This window comes from Felis catus, chromosome C2, assembly GCF_018350175.1.
Source record: "Felis catus isolate Fca126 chromosome C2, F.catus_Fca126_mat1.0, whole genome shotgun sequence".
In the NCBI taxonomy this organism is placed as follows: Eukaryota; Metazoa; Chordata; class Mammalia; order Carnivora; family Felidae; genus Felis; species Felis catus.
In genome coordinates, this window is record NC_058376.1 from 47422033 (window position 1) to 47436951 (window position 14919).

The 14919-nt window shown below is 37.7% G+C and overlaps 1 protein-coding gene across 3 annotated transcripts in view; it reads left to right on the top strand.

Annotated features, from left to right (window-relative positions):
- Nucleotides 1-14919, top strand: part of COL8A1 (collagen type VIII alpha 1 chain) — a 152932-nt gene that overhangs the window by 27989 nt on the left and 110024 nt on the right. Inside the window, exon 1 of one of the 3 annotated variants that reach the window (XM_045036806.1) lies at nucleotides 14693-14825. The exons of the other annotated variants lie outside the window; for them this stretch is intronic. The gene's annotated coding sequence lies outside the window, so the exon portion shown is untranslated. Of the gene's footprint in view, nucleotides 1-14692; nucleotides 14826-14919 lie in introns of those variants that run through there. 3 annotated transcript variants of the gene reach the window in all.

A 14919-nucleotide genomic window follows, 5' to 3' on the forward strand; every position in this document is an offset into this window, starting at 1 on the left:
CCCAAAAGTAACTGTGATCCTGAATTTTATGTTTATCATTTTCTTTTTCTTTATGATTTTATGACTCCTAATACACTTATTTTTACACTTATTTTAAGCCTGTTTTAGATAGTTATACCATCAAGAATTTAATTTATCTAATAGAATTCTTGCATTAGTTGCATCAACTAACTCTCTCTTAATCAGTAAGTTCCTGCTTGTGCTTTGTAATTTCCAACTGCAAGCTCAACCTCAGAGAAAACCCTCTCACCTCCATACTGATTACACACTGATGTGTGGAGCTTCCTCTAGGAATAGCTTTGCATTTCCTCTGCTGTAGCTCTACAAGTTTCACCAGTTTTACTCCAGCTTTACCTTAAACTCTGAAGGTTTGTTTCTACACTACTTGGGTTATTCAAATTCAGGTCTCACAGCGAGTGTAGATTGGACTTTCAGTTTCCACAAATCTCTCCACCCATGACTCAGAGCAGATGATGTTTCCATGCCACATCCCCATACCAGGCCTGTCTCTGGAGCAGAGTTTCCTAGTTCCCTTCATGAATTGGACAGACTATTCTGGATATATTTATCCATTGCACAAAGAGCTTTAGATATTAGCTTCTAAGGCCTATATCCATTCCACTACCTTTAACCTGCTTGGCATCAACCACTACTCATTACAATGATTTAAGTTCTCTCCATTTCCTGCTACTCACAGATTTCCCTTTCTGGCATTTGAACTCATCTATGTAGCTAATATTTTTAAATCTATTTTATAGCTGGCATCACTATGAATTTCAAGTTAGAAGATACATTTCTTACATCTACTTATCCAACCAACCTTTCCAGAAATCAATATTATAGCTGAAAAAGTAAATCTGGGGATTTTTATACGATTTTGTCCAATGCCTTATTGAAGTAATGCTTTGTGAGTAAGACATAGACTTACTTCTTTGAGATATCAAACTTTCTCTTGACTCTTCCATTATTTGTGAAATTTTTTAACATTTAAGAAACACTTTGTTGTGAAAAATGGTACAAAATCATAAGTCTACATTACTACATGTAATTAGTAAATGGGCAACACGTAGTTTAGTATCACTTTGGCAGACAAGTATGAGAGAGAAGGGCTTGGTTGCCCTCCTTGATTAAGAGTTAAAATCTTTACATTTTCTACTAAAAAGGAATCGGAGTGAGTTTTCAGACTCAGATATTAGGGACATCTTTCTTCCTTTCAAAATCCATTGTGAAACTACCACCCATGAATTTGTCTAAATCATTTGATAGATCCTTCTGTATTAAAACAGTTCTTGCCTTTGGTGTGACTAACATGTTTTTCATTCACTATATTGATCAATTTCCCTATTATTAGTTCTTAACATAAATATGTGAAAGTAAATCTTGACGAGCAATATTTGGAAAGAATTTTTTTCCTGTTTTTTTATTATTATTTTATTTTCCCACCTTTGTTTCACTCTGATTTTGAAGTAATTGTTGATTTGGGGGTATTTTTTCAAACCTCATTTTATATGCCATTTTTAAAGAAGTAGCAGAACATATATGCTAAGATTCCCAGTTCTGGAGTCAGACTGCCTAAGTTTCAAATCAGACTTCACCACTTACTATGAATCATGTTACCACAGGCAAGTTTTTTACCCTCAATGTACCTCAGTTTCTACATCTGAACAATAGGGATGCTGCTGCTGACAATGGTGCCTACCACACAGGGCTGTCATAAGGACTGAATGAATTAATACATATAAAGCACTTACAAGAGCCCTTAATATATGTTATTATTATTATTATATTTAAATTTTCCATGAGAATTTTACACAGGCATCTCTAACAAAGCGTTCCTAGCCGTAACCTAGCCTAATGATTTCATGGTTTTATGGGAAAATCTCAGGGCACAATATCTTGAAGCATATAGAAATAATCTTGTGCGATCACTTTTCATGATTTCTTGCTTTTTTCATGAATGGACATCCTAAAAGTAATGAATCCAAATAAGCCTTATTTTTTTCAATCAAAACCCTTTGTTGGGACTGTTTACAGGAAATCTCTTGGGAATGGAGGGAGTTGAGGCAACAGAAGAACCCTTCAGCTCTGTGGCCCGAGAGGGCCCTCACCCCCACCCCTGCTGGTCCTGTGGGCCAAGATAAACATGTTTGGCAAGGAGTGCCTTGCTCACTCCACCCTGTCAACTCGGAGGTGAAGGTTTTGGACTGTGGTATTGCCACTCCACCCAACTCTGTTCTATTTTTAATATACCTTTGTGATAAAATGTATTGTATCCATTTAAAAAGAAAAGTCTGGAAGGTGTGGCTGACAAGAAGGAAAGCAATATCCTGCCACTGCCTCAGACATGAAAGCCTCAGCTCATGGCCCACCCTCTCTGTACAGCTCAGGCTCCACATTTTGTTCAATAAAAGCAACAACATTCACATACCTCACCACCAGGGAAAATGCCATAAATTGTCCCAGTCATGTGTGTCCTGGTAAACACCCAAGTATATGACTGAGCTCTCAATAGCCAATCACAGAAAGAATATCGGCACACCTTGCTTTCCTTAAAAAATGTGTTGCTAAAACTGCATGAAAATAAAATGTAAGTTAAATCAATTCTTAAATGCATTAAGAATGTGCTGCTTAATAAATACTGGAGGACTGAATAATGAAATCCCTTTGTAAAGTAATAATGACCCTAGTTTATCTGTTTTCATGTCTAGAATTTTGGAATCTGATTTTCCTTAAAGAATGACATACCAATAACATTAGTTTCTCCACTAAAGGTGTTGCTTAAACTTTGGGCACTCAGTTTTCTTTAGGGGAATACTAGGGCACAAGATTCAGTGACCTCTGCAAGTCCTTTCAAGCTCAAAATTCACTGTCTTCTTAGGGCAGTCTAGTAGTAATTAGAGGAATGTCCTCTTGTTTGGTTGTTCTTTCTACTTATCATTCCCTCTGTAGTCTGGGGAATATGTACTTTCCCCTATCAGTTTCTCAGATAGCCCCATAACACTTCACGAGAGGGCTGGACTGAATGCCTTGCAGATGTAGCAGAGAGAGCCAGAACTATGGTACACTGAGGTTCTGAAGCTCCCCCTGAAATCTCTTTCTATGATGATCTTTCCTGCTTTGTTTTTGACCCAGAGTGGGGGAAAAAAATCAAGAGTGCCTCTAACAATTTCATGGATTAGGCCCTTCTTTCTGGATGACCCCAAGAACAAAAGATACTACATACAATATTCCATTATTTGCCATGAGCACCAGAGATGTACAAAGGGAAAATTATATTAACTCCCCATCAAATACTGGGAAAAAGTACCATAAGGTAGTTAGGTTATTTTCCCAAGTTACCCATGGGTTACTAATAAAGCTAAAGATGCTGAATTCTGTGACAGAATTACTAAGTTATGCTGTTTGATGTTGAAATATCTGACACCAGAAGTATTTTAGTTAATAACATTGCCTAGCATCCTCACTGAACATCACATTCTTCATCCAGGGTGTTCATACGTTTACCAACTCACCCTTGGAATAATCTCAAGAACAAAAGGCAGCTGGAAGGTAATATTTTAAACATTAATGAGATATTGGTGGTGTACCTCAGTTCACCCAAGCCCCAAGCCTTCAAACACAAACATAACTAGTTTTTTACTCCCCCTGTGGCTAAAGAAATACTTCCATTAGTGGAAATATTTGAAATCACAGAGATAAAAAGAATGTGAGATTCACATCAGTGTTATTTTGTCTCATCTAATGACATAAATAAATGTGATAATCAATATGAAATGGCTTGGCAAGCTTCAAAGAATGAAAAATCATTTTTGGTGTTACTACTGGTTGTAAGAATAATAGCATTGTAAACTATCAGCTGACATTAAAAAGATCATTAGAAGATATTGCAAAACACTTTATGCCAGTAAATATGACAACTTATATGAAAGTGTTGCCAAACGGACACAGAAAAAGACAGGAAAACTGAATGGCTTAATATCATTAAAGAAATTGGACCTATTTTTATAACCTTTCCACAAAGAAAACTACATCCAGGTAGTTCACCTATAAATTACCACAGAACTTAAAGAATAAATAACTCCAATCTAATACAAACACTTCCAGGGATAGGAAAAAAAGAATAAGAGACACTTCTGTATTATTTATCAGCCCAGCACAATCTTGATGCCAAAACCTGAAAGGGATGTTACAAAAAAGAAAAATAGCAGACACATAGGTACAGAAATCATAAACAATACTAGCCTGACCTAATTGGCTTTATTTCAGAAAAGCAAGGTGGTTTCTGATTCAGAAACCAAACAATGTAATTTACCACATTACCATTAAAAAAAAAGAAAGCTACATAATAAATTCAATAAATTTAGAAAAAAAGCATTTGGTAAAATTCAACACCCATTGATGATAAAAGTGCCCAGCAAACTATCTTAAGCTGATAGCATACTTACCAAAAAGTTCTACAAATATTAACCATACTTGTGACTTTTGGGGCAAAACAAGAATGCCTACTCTCACCATTTTTTGTTCAAATTATATTGGAGGGGCGCCTGGGTGGCTCAGTCAGTAGAGCCTCCAACTTCAGCTCAGGTCATGATCTCGCTGTATGTGAGTTTGAGCCCCGCCTGGGGCTCACTGCTGTCAGCACAGAGCCTGCTTCAGGTCTTTTGTCCCTCTCTCTCTCTCTCTCTCTCTCTGCCCCTCCCCAGCTTGTTCTCTCTCCCTCAAAAATAAAGAAAACATTTAAAAATAAATAAATAAATTATATTAGGGGTCCTAGTCAGTACAATACATCAAGAAATAGGACTAAAAGGTATAATCATTGCCAAGTAAAAAGATACTATTTTCATTAGTTATTATTGGAATGAAGAGGTGCATTTCTCAAACCTATTGGATGCAAGGGCTCATATTCAAAAAGCAATTCGCTTCTGTGTACTATAAACATGAAACAAATAGAAAATAAAACCTTTTAAAAGATACCATTACAATAGCATTGGAAACATCAGTTTGGCAGCTATGTGCAAAGGAATTTAAGGAGTAAGCATCAAGAAATGACTATTCTAAGAGTAACAATAATGTGATCAGATTGTGCTTCAAAATAGATCCAAAATTCATGTAAACATAACCAATCTTTAATAATTATTTTCTAAAATCCATACCCAAATCTTTCCTCCTTCTCCTCCATTTTGTTATCTGCTATATTTCTTAAAAACAAGATATCACAATTATTTAGAAATTCACCAGCATTCCCTAATGACAGCAGAAAATAGAAATGTGCTTCAGGAAACTTTTCATGGAAGCCACTGGTTTTAAATTGGCTTCATGTCTTACAGGGAGAGTACCAAAAAGGACTGAATTAATACATGACAGTCACAGGTCACTGTGGATCTCTTAGAAGTATAATCCTCCATTTACTCAGATAGCTTCTTCATATAGGACATCTTATAGTATATCTCATGAAAGTATACAAGGTGTCTAAAAGCAATTTTGAACTAATAAATACCTAGTAGTGCAACTGCTTGTTCATAGGGTAGGTCTATTTTTAATTTTTTGAGGAACCTCCATACTGTTTTCCAGAGTGGCTGCACCATTTCGCATTGTTCACCAACAGTGCAAAAGGGTTCCCCTTTCTGCACATGCTCGCCAACATCTGTTGTTGGCTGAGTTGTTAATTTTAGCCATTCTGACAGGTGCGAGGTGGTATCTCATTGTGGTTTTGATTTGTATTTCCCTGATGATGATGAGTGATATTGAGCATCTTTTCATGTGTCTGTTAGCTATCTGGATGTCTTCTTTGGAAAAGTGTCTGTTCATGTCTTCTGCCCATTTATTTCTTCACTGGATTATTTGCTTTTTTGGATGTTGAGTTTGACAAGTTCTTTACAGATTTTGGATACTAACGCTTTATCTGATATGTCATTTGCAAATATCTTCTCCCTCTCCATGGGTTGCCTTTTAGTTTTGCTGATTGTTTCCTTCACTGTGCAGAAGCTTTTTATTTTGATGAGGTCCAAATGGTTCATTTTTGCTTGTGTTTCCCTTGCCTCTGGAGACATGTCTAGTAAGAAGTTGCTGCAGCGGAGGTCTAAGAGGTTGTTGCCTGTTTCCTCCTCTAGGATTTTGATGGTTTCCTGTCTTACATTTAGGTCTTTCATCCATTTTGAGTGTATTTTTGTGTATGGTGTAAGAAAGTGGTCCATGTCACTGATCTATTACTTTGGCTATTCAAGGTCTTTTCTGGTTCCATACAAATTTAAATTTTTTTCTATCTCTGTGAGGAATGTTAGTGTTATTTTCATAGGAATTGCATTGAATGTGTAGATTGCTTTGGGTAGTACAGACATTTTAACAATGTTTGTTCTTCCAATCCATGAGTTTGGAATGTTTTTCCATTTCTTTGTGTCTTTTTCAATTTCTTTTATAAGCTTTTTATAGTTTTCAGCATACAGATCTTATACCTCTTTGGTTAGGTTTATTCCTGGGTATTTTATGGTGTTGGTGCAATTGTAAATAGGATCAATTCCTTGCTTTCTCTGTCTGCTGTTTCATTATTGGTGTATAGAAATACAACTGATTTCTATACATTGATTTTATATCCTGCGACTTTGCTGAATTCATGTATCAGTTCTAGCAGTTTTTTGGTGGAGTCTTTCAGATTTTCCACGTAGAGTATCGTGTGATCTGCGAAGAGCAGAAGTTTGACTTCTTTCTTGCCAATTTGGATGCTTTTTATTTCTTTTTGTTGTCTGATTACTGAGGCTAAGACTTCCAGTACTATGTTGAGCTAATAGAGAACTTCTGAATACCATCCCAGGCAAGCTGTAGAGTACCCAAATATTATGTGACTTTAGGATGAATATGCTAGACACTGGGGCCCTCTGTACTTTTCCATACAGTTCCGCACTCAGAACAGCTCCAGCTGTCTATGGGAAGGTTCTGAAAGACAAAGAGCTAGGGTTTGGCTATTTACACACAGACCATAAATGAATTACCACGAGTGTGTTAGCAGAGAGATTTGAACCTAAGGACATGGGACAATCTGCACAGGTTGCCAATGGTTTGTGACTTGTGAGAAAAGAAAGGGGAAATTAAAAAAAAAAATCTTGCTGGCATAATTTACATTGGACCACATGAGCACATTCCAATCAATCCACTTCATAGACATGATCTCACTGGTCTCCCCAACATCCCTACAAGGAAATGAGGGGGACAAATGTGACTCCACCCTTTAAGCCAAAAGCCCCATCCTTCACTCCCACTTGTGGCTAGGAGTGGGTGGAACATATTTATACAGAGGAACAAATTACCATCTTTCTTGCTTTCTGGCCCCTCAACATGTGGGTGAACAAGTTTGCTTTTCAGTGCTTGAGGCCATACAATTCCCAAAACAACCAGTCTGAAATGTTGGGGACTGAGTCACTGGCCAGTGATAATTCTCAAACAAGTGCTGGTTTGTTTCTCAATCATTGTTTGGCCTTGCTAACTTGGACTCAATAACACCATGGAATATAAGCGGCTGGGATGAAATTTTCCTCATTGGCCTTGAGGAGGCTTTTTTCCTGAAAAGTAGCTTCTTAATGGTGTTGTTGTTGCTGTTGTTGTTGTTGTTGTTGTTGTTTGAGTATAGTTGATGCACAATGATACATTAGTTTCAGATATACAACATAGAGATTCAAGATCTCTATACATTATGCTATGCTCACCACAAGTGTAGCCATCATCTGTCACCATGTAAAGCTATTACAATATCATTGACTATATTCCCTGTGCTGCACCTTTTATTCCCATGACTTATTCATTCCATGGAAAAGGAAGACAATAGTGAATATGGAAGCTAAAGCATTTTACACCTTTGCACTAGAGGATATGTTGATAGGACTATGCTCTTCTAGAAGATAAGATTTGAAACCAGGAAAGTAAATACTTTGGGCATCCAGAAGTTCTCCCAAATAGTAAACTAGATCATCGTTTTTCTATTGTTGTTGTGGGGTGTTTTTGGTAATTATATTGCCATTCCAAACTTCACTCCTCCCTATGTGTGATTAAAAAAACAAAATCTGTGGCAGAATTTTTCAAATTCTCCATCAAAATAGTTACTAGTACGTATAATGTTGTTGAAAGGTCATTTAGAAAAATAACAGTATACCAACAAAAATTTATTGAATGGTATTTTTCACATTAGGAAATACAAAATAATTTATTCATAAACCTACTCCTCAGGATTCATGTTTGATTCTCATATACTGAAAGACATGTTTGGATTTCCTTTCTCCCACTACAAATAAAAATGTCCCAAATATTGAGAGATGAAAAGCACAGAAGATCATTCTCCATATAAATGTTGACACACATACATACTCACTCTACCAGCATATGGATACATACTACAGAATACAGAACTCAGCAGCTTACAGCAGTATTCTGAGATGAGCACCATATGTGACATAATAATGCATTATTTCACTAAAGCTTTCAGAGCTTAAGAAAATAGCCTGAGGAATAAGACTGCTCTTTTCTGAGCCAAGGTTGCAATCTTCTAAGTCCAAGACGTGCTTGAAAACAGTCCTTAGGTAATTGTAAAAGCCAAGGGAAATCAGTTTAAGAATATTAAATAATATTACTACTGACTGCCCTTTTCCATGTTCAATCCAGATGGAAGCTGGACACATGGGAAGTGACATTTTATAATAGCAAAGAAAAGGAGAAGGAGCGAGCAACCTTCCTGCCTATGTTCTCTCTGCAGGATTTTATAACTATCTGCTCTTTCTAGTCCCCAGAAAATGGGGATATTACATCTGTTCAATATTTTATGGAAAGTCTCCCCTTGGGCGCCTGGGTGGCGCAGTCGGTTAAGCGTCCGACTTCAGCCAGGTCACGATCTCGCGGTCCGTGAGTTCGAGCCCCGCGTCAGGCTCTGGGCTGACGGCTCAGAGCCTGGAGCCTGTTTCCGATTCTGTGTCTCCCTCTCTCTCTGCCCCTCCCCCGTTCATGCTCTGGCTCTCTCTGTCCCAAAAATAAATAAACGTTGAAAAAAAAAAAAAATTTAAAAAAAAAAAAAAAAAAAAAGAAAGTCTCCCCTTGTCTTTTTATAACATAGTTTCATTTTATTGTTAGGCAATTTCATTTCATATGTCAATAATAGCCTATTAATTTATTCAAATCAACAACATGAAAAGCAGTTCTTGATATCAAATAAATATCCTTAAGGGAAGTCAGAATATTTCACTGTCGCGAACTTGGTGTATGATCTGGAGGAAGTTACTTAACCTCTCTAAGCCTTGCTTGACTGTCTGTCAAATGAGAAAGAGGAGATAAATTATCTTCGTAAGTCTTTCCAGAATTCTTCTATTCTTTTTGCAAATTGGTTTCTGCTTGCAGAAAAGGTTCAATCTGTTTCTGGCATGGCAGTGACCAAGTCACAGTCTCTATTTGGGATAATGAGAAAAATAGGCCAACACATTTACAAGATGAATTACTGTGGCCAAAAGATACATAAATATGGATTGAGTGTATTTTTAATATTCAGAGAAGTTTCCATCTCTGAGTTACTTCATTAGCAACTGTTACTTCACCTACCCCTGGCTGAGATTTTCCAGTAACACTAGGTCAGCAATTGTAGACTCCATTTTCTAAGAAAAATCTCTGTATTTTCCATCTGCAAAATTTTCACACCCAACGGCCATGTTCCTTAAGAGTCCAATGGAGACTGGAAGATTAGACAGAAGGAAAAAAAGGTTTATGTAGAAAGAGTTTCTGACTTGGGAGTACATTTAGTTCAGAAACAAAAATTCTGAAGTGTGGCTGGCTTAGTAAAAGCCATCAAGAATATGAAGGACCAGCTGCTCCATATTTCCTCAGAGACTAGAACCTGAGGAAACTGCTTTCAATTACAGCAGAAGGCAGCACTTTGAGTTAGACTCAAAGAATTTCCTGGTTAGGTCTCTGAAACAAGTCACTGAGGGAGATTTTTGCCACCCTCAAGGATATCTTGAGACTTGGGACAGCTACAATCGAATATTAGCCCATGTGTGTTCAGGGCTTCTATATTCAGACTCTACACTAAGGACATTGCACGTGCTACCTATTTTTATCAGCAGAACAGCCCCATGAGAGAAGTGTTATTGTTATTGTCACTTTATTGATGAGAAGACTACAGGGTTTGTTTTTGTTTTCATTTTTGCTTTGGGAGCTAGCAAGCAGAGGAGCTTGGATTTGAACCCAGAGCCAGTTCTCTTCATCATTAGGCTCTAAGGCCTCTCTGCAATGGATTGACTGTCAACTAGTTAATTGCAGTTTTATAGGGAATAACACAAGGAAGCTACTAGATTTGACCAAGTGTAGGAGGACCTTTTATACAAAGAAATATAATCTGATGTTCATCTCCACCAAAGCATTGGAAAAGCATTGGAAAAGGCTTTAGTGGCTTAGAGTTGTGTAAAGACCACAGAATATATGAGAATTTACTAGCTTTGTGACCTCAGATATGTCACTTAACCTCTCTGATGTTCAGTTTCCTCTTTGACCCATTCAGCACTATTCACTGAGTACCTCCTTACATCAGAAATTCAATGGTGAATAAAATCTGGAAGATGAGAAAAATAATACCTATCTCACAACATTTTTGTGCTTACCACTCAGTCAGTGTGAGTTCCCTTCCCACTTTCCCTCCTGCACAAGGGACTTGTGTTACAGAAGGAAGAACTTTCTGACTTTAAGGGTTGTGATATATGCTTCTAAGTACATAAAGGAGAATAAAGAATTGTTATCTTCCGAATGAAAGATGCTTTTTCCAGAAAAAATCCAGAGAGAAAAGCACCAGCAAGTTTGTTACTTCCTTTCTCCTTTGTACTCTCAGAGAATTTTTTCATACCTCTATTATAATGTTTATCATATTTAAGTAATTCTTTTACATATCTTCCCCCCCATGAGACTCTGGATTAGAAGACAACGTGTATCCTTTTCTCCTTTCTGTATTTGCCAAAATCATACCAAGCCCTAGGCCTGGTGCATCGTGGACACTCATAATTTGTTGAATGAATGAATAGGTAGGTAGGTTAGGTATGTGGGTGGATGGGTAGGTGGATAGATAGGTAGATAGATAGATAGAGGTTCCTGGTTGGAAAAATTAGAATAAAATCACGAGAGAAAATACAAATTGAAACTTATTTCACGTACTAAGACAAGTAGACCATTCAGTTTTTGCTTTATTTTGACGTAGGAAGAGCTGTAACTAGGAACGATATGTACGTATCTTTCATGAGTGTTTGAAACTTCCAGAAGTTCCTTCTCAGCAGCAGCACTTGGGGGGACAGGATAAATTCTAGTTTGTGAAAGGAGTGGGTGGTCCTGCCAGGAAGCAGGTGGATAGGACTACATGATTTCTTCCAGCCTGAGCTTCAGTGACTCAGTAATTCCAAATGAACCCTCGGGAATCCTTCCAATCGAATGATTCTTTCCAGTTACTCGGACTGGGCCTCAAACAGGCTCACATTAAAAGAACCCAAATATTTAACCCAATATTTTCATGTTGCAAAGATTATTTTCACATCAGTGAATGCCCTCAGTCAAGCAAAAGTACTGTGTATGTGGGCGGGGAGAGACTGTAACGTGGTCTCTATCAGACCAAAACAGGCTGAAAACTCAAACGTTTCATGAAAGCAGGTTTGGGGGCTTCATCTGAAATGAGCTAATTTTTTTAAGTGAATTAATGAAGTAAACTCTTCAGGAAAGTCAATTAGGTTGGGGTCCTGGGACTGCACCTCAGTGACATCAGATCTGAAATCCTACGGTGCTCCTGCATTCACGCAGGCCTTTCAGTAGCAGATGGTGCAAGCCAGCCACACCACAGGGACCACACGCAGAGTGTGAATTTATAAGAACTCTCTTCTCGAGTTGGATCACTGGGTATCGAGAGCCTCCATGGTTCCTGGAACTGTACTAGACATTTTACATCTATTGTCTATAACCCTAAAAACAATCCTAGAAAACAGGGGTCATTATTCTCATTTTGTGTCTGGAGAAATGGGGCTTCAGAGAGGTTGTACAAACTGCCCAATGCCGTCCAACTACTAAGTAGAGTCAGGATTCAGATCCAATGTATCTCTCGGCTTCCCTTCCCAAAGTAAGAGGGTCAGAAGATTGCTGGATTATTTACAAGCATTTGAGCCTAAATGCTGTGACCAGGAGACACAAAGCCTTATTTCATCAGAAGTTGCTATTCTTTAGTAAGAGTTTGTCATTTGGTTCAAACCAGTTGCCCATCTTTTTCCTACTGAAATGGAGAATTGTCAAACCTCAAGAACCCATTTCCTGTTGCTATTTGCAAATTGTCAGTATTATTTTATGATAGAATCATTTCTTAAGGTAGAGTTGTATGTTTGCTTTATAATGTCTGAGTTTGGCACCTTGCAGAATAATTTTCTGAACGGGAATTGTGCTTCCATTACCTAATTGCAAAAAGCTGCCAAAATTTTAAAAGGCTCTGGGAAGGGGAGGCAGTACAAGAATTCAAGTGACCTCAAGGTCTCACTCTTAAAAGAAATGGAAATATTCTTGGACTGGATCGTCATCCTATTTGTTGGTGTAACTACAGCTGGAAGGGGAGAATAAAAGGCAACACTTTACTCCCCACTTTCTCCAGTAACACGTGCAACTGAATTATGCTCTTCATGAAGAAAATATTTCCGAGCAATTTGCAAGTTTTACCATCGTCTTAAAAAAAATGTGCATGTACCAGTTTAATGCCTCACTCTGAGGAAAAAAGTAAATTTATTTTTAATATAACAAAGACTCTAAGGGAAAATGTCAATCAACTAAAGTGAAAGCCTAGGCAGTGAGAAGACAAATGTGAATAATGCAGAGAATGGCATCAAAAGCTGATGGAAAGGGATACTGTTTAACACAGTCGTACTATCATCCAAAGTGCTGAGAGGAAAGAATAAGAATTTGCATATTCCTGCTGTGTTCAAAACATGAATATCTTCCAACTGCCACACCTTTCAGTCTTTTATTTTGGATTTTATTTTATACATAGAGCATAGCCATGAAGTAATATTAATTTAATCACACTCTAATAAAAGTTACTCTGCCGTTATTTCCATCCTTGCTAATCTTACTTTCTCAGTTTCCTCATGAACTTAAAGCTTTGCCAAATACAAACGTATCAGTGTGAAGAAAGGATATGAAGCTAACCCTTCCCTACATGTTCTACACCACACCTTATGCCAATATTACATTTTTTCCCCCTTTCCTCTGTGTTGTAGAATTTGAGTCTTCTTAAAAATTCCCCTACATTGGTTTTCTATTTCTAATTCTTCTGATGGCTTCCCACCTGGAATAAAAGATTTTACTTTCAATTCAAACATGGAGAATTTACCTCTGGATATGAAAAACCTATGGCCACGTCATGTTGATTTTGCTTATTTAAGTCGGCAGTATGGTAATAAATTGAATAGGTTCTTAGAGCACTAATTCATCTACCATGGCAGTTTTCTGTGATTAAAGAAAATATGGCTCTAATAGTCAGTCTACCTTACCCACGTGAGGTACTCAACTGGGGACTTAGCAACCTTTACGATGATACAAGTGTTTTTATTTTTGTCTTTTTTGTTTTCAATATTACATAAAAGAATTTTGCCTCTAATAAACACCCTAATATCCTTCTTTATCAAATGCTGGAATGGAAATCTCCAAAAGGTAGCTACTTTTAAAAACTTCACAACCTCGCTTTATTGGAACTAACCATGTAGCCCTAAATTGATCGTACAAATTCCCAGGAAAGGCAAAATGAATTTAAAGAACATGTTGCATCTTTAAAACAACAGTAGAATGAAGGGTTACGTTTTTTTACCAAAAACCTGCATTGAGCTTTTTGTAGAATTTACCACAATACCATATAATTTTAGTGATACATATTTACCATTTAGTATAAACCTTTTTACAATATATGAAAATGAAGCAAGAGAACAATTAAGTAGCTAATCACTTATTTCACTTCATATTGGCTTATTTAATAGATTCCAGAGAGCGTAAGTTCATAAAAGGGTCCACTAAGTAAGAACCAGAGGACCCTGGGGAGAGGGCTGTATACTAAAGCCAGAAGCCAGAGAAATAACTTACTTTCCCAAGACTAAGAACTGTGAAGATCTCCAAGAGAAGATCTCCCAAGGTCCAGAGGCAGAGACTGAAAGTCTTAAAAGCAGGAGAACATTAGAGGGCAGCTGACAGGGCCACATGGTAAAACTCCCCTGCTCTAAGTTCTCAGTGTGATCACCACGATGACTGTGGCTGAGCTCTACACCTGTCACGTGTCTCAAAGTCCACATGCAGTGGGGCCACCTAACAGCAGGTGGACCCGTGATTGCTAAGTCAGAGAAAGAAAATTCAAGGCCTGCCTGCCTCCACTGCCTTTTTGACATTAGACATATCACCGGGGTTCTTTTAGTCCCATTTCCTGATCTGTGAAATATGGGTAACAACAATGTGCTAAGGATTGTAGAATGGAGGTGAAGAGCCCTTGGTGGGCTATTAGGCACTATGCAAATGTTAGTTATGCTCTAAACTGTGACATTTCACAAATGGGGAGAGGTAGATGAGGCAGTCGCACTCCATGAGCTGAGGGGTGTGGGGAGCTGTGACTGGGCAGGAGGCTGCTGCCGTGCATGCTGGCACACCAATGAATACATATACTGTGTGTTACAGTTGTAAGACTCCATGCTGCACTCTGGATGCCATCTAATTGCTTACAGACATACTTGATATGGACCAGAAAAAACCTGATACCATCATTATTCGGGATTCAAATTGAAAAGCAGCACTACAGTGAGGCTTCGGTAAGAAACTTATAATAATCATCTTAACAAGTAACTTAATATGGTTTTTGTAAAAATTAATGAAATCGTTTTAAGTGAGAGCACAGCAAAGGTT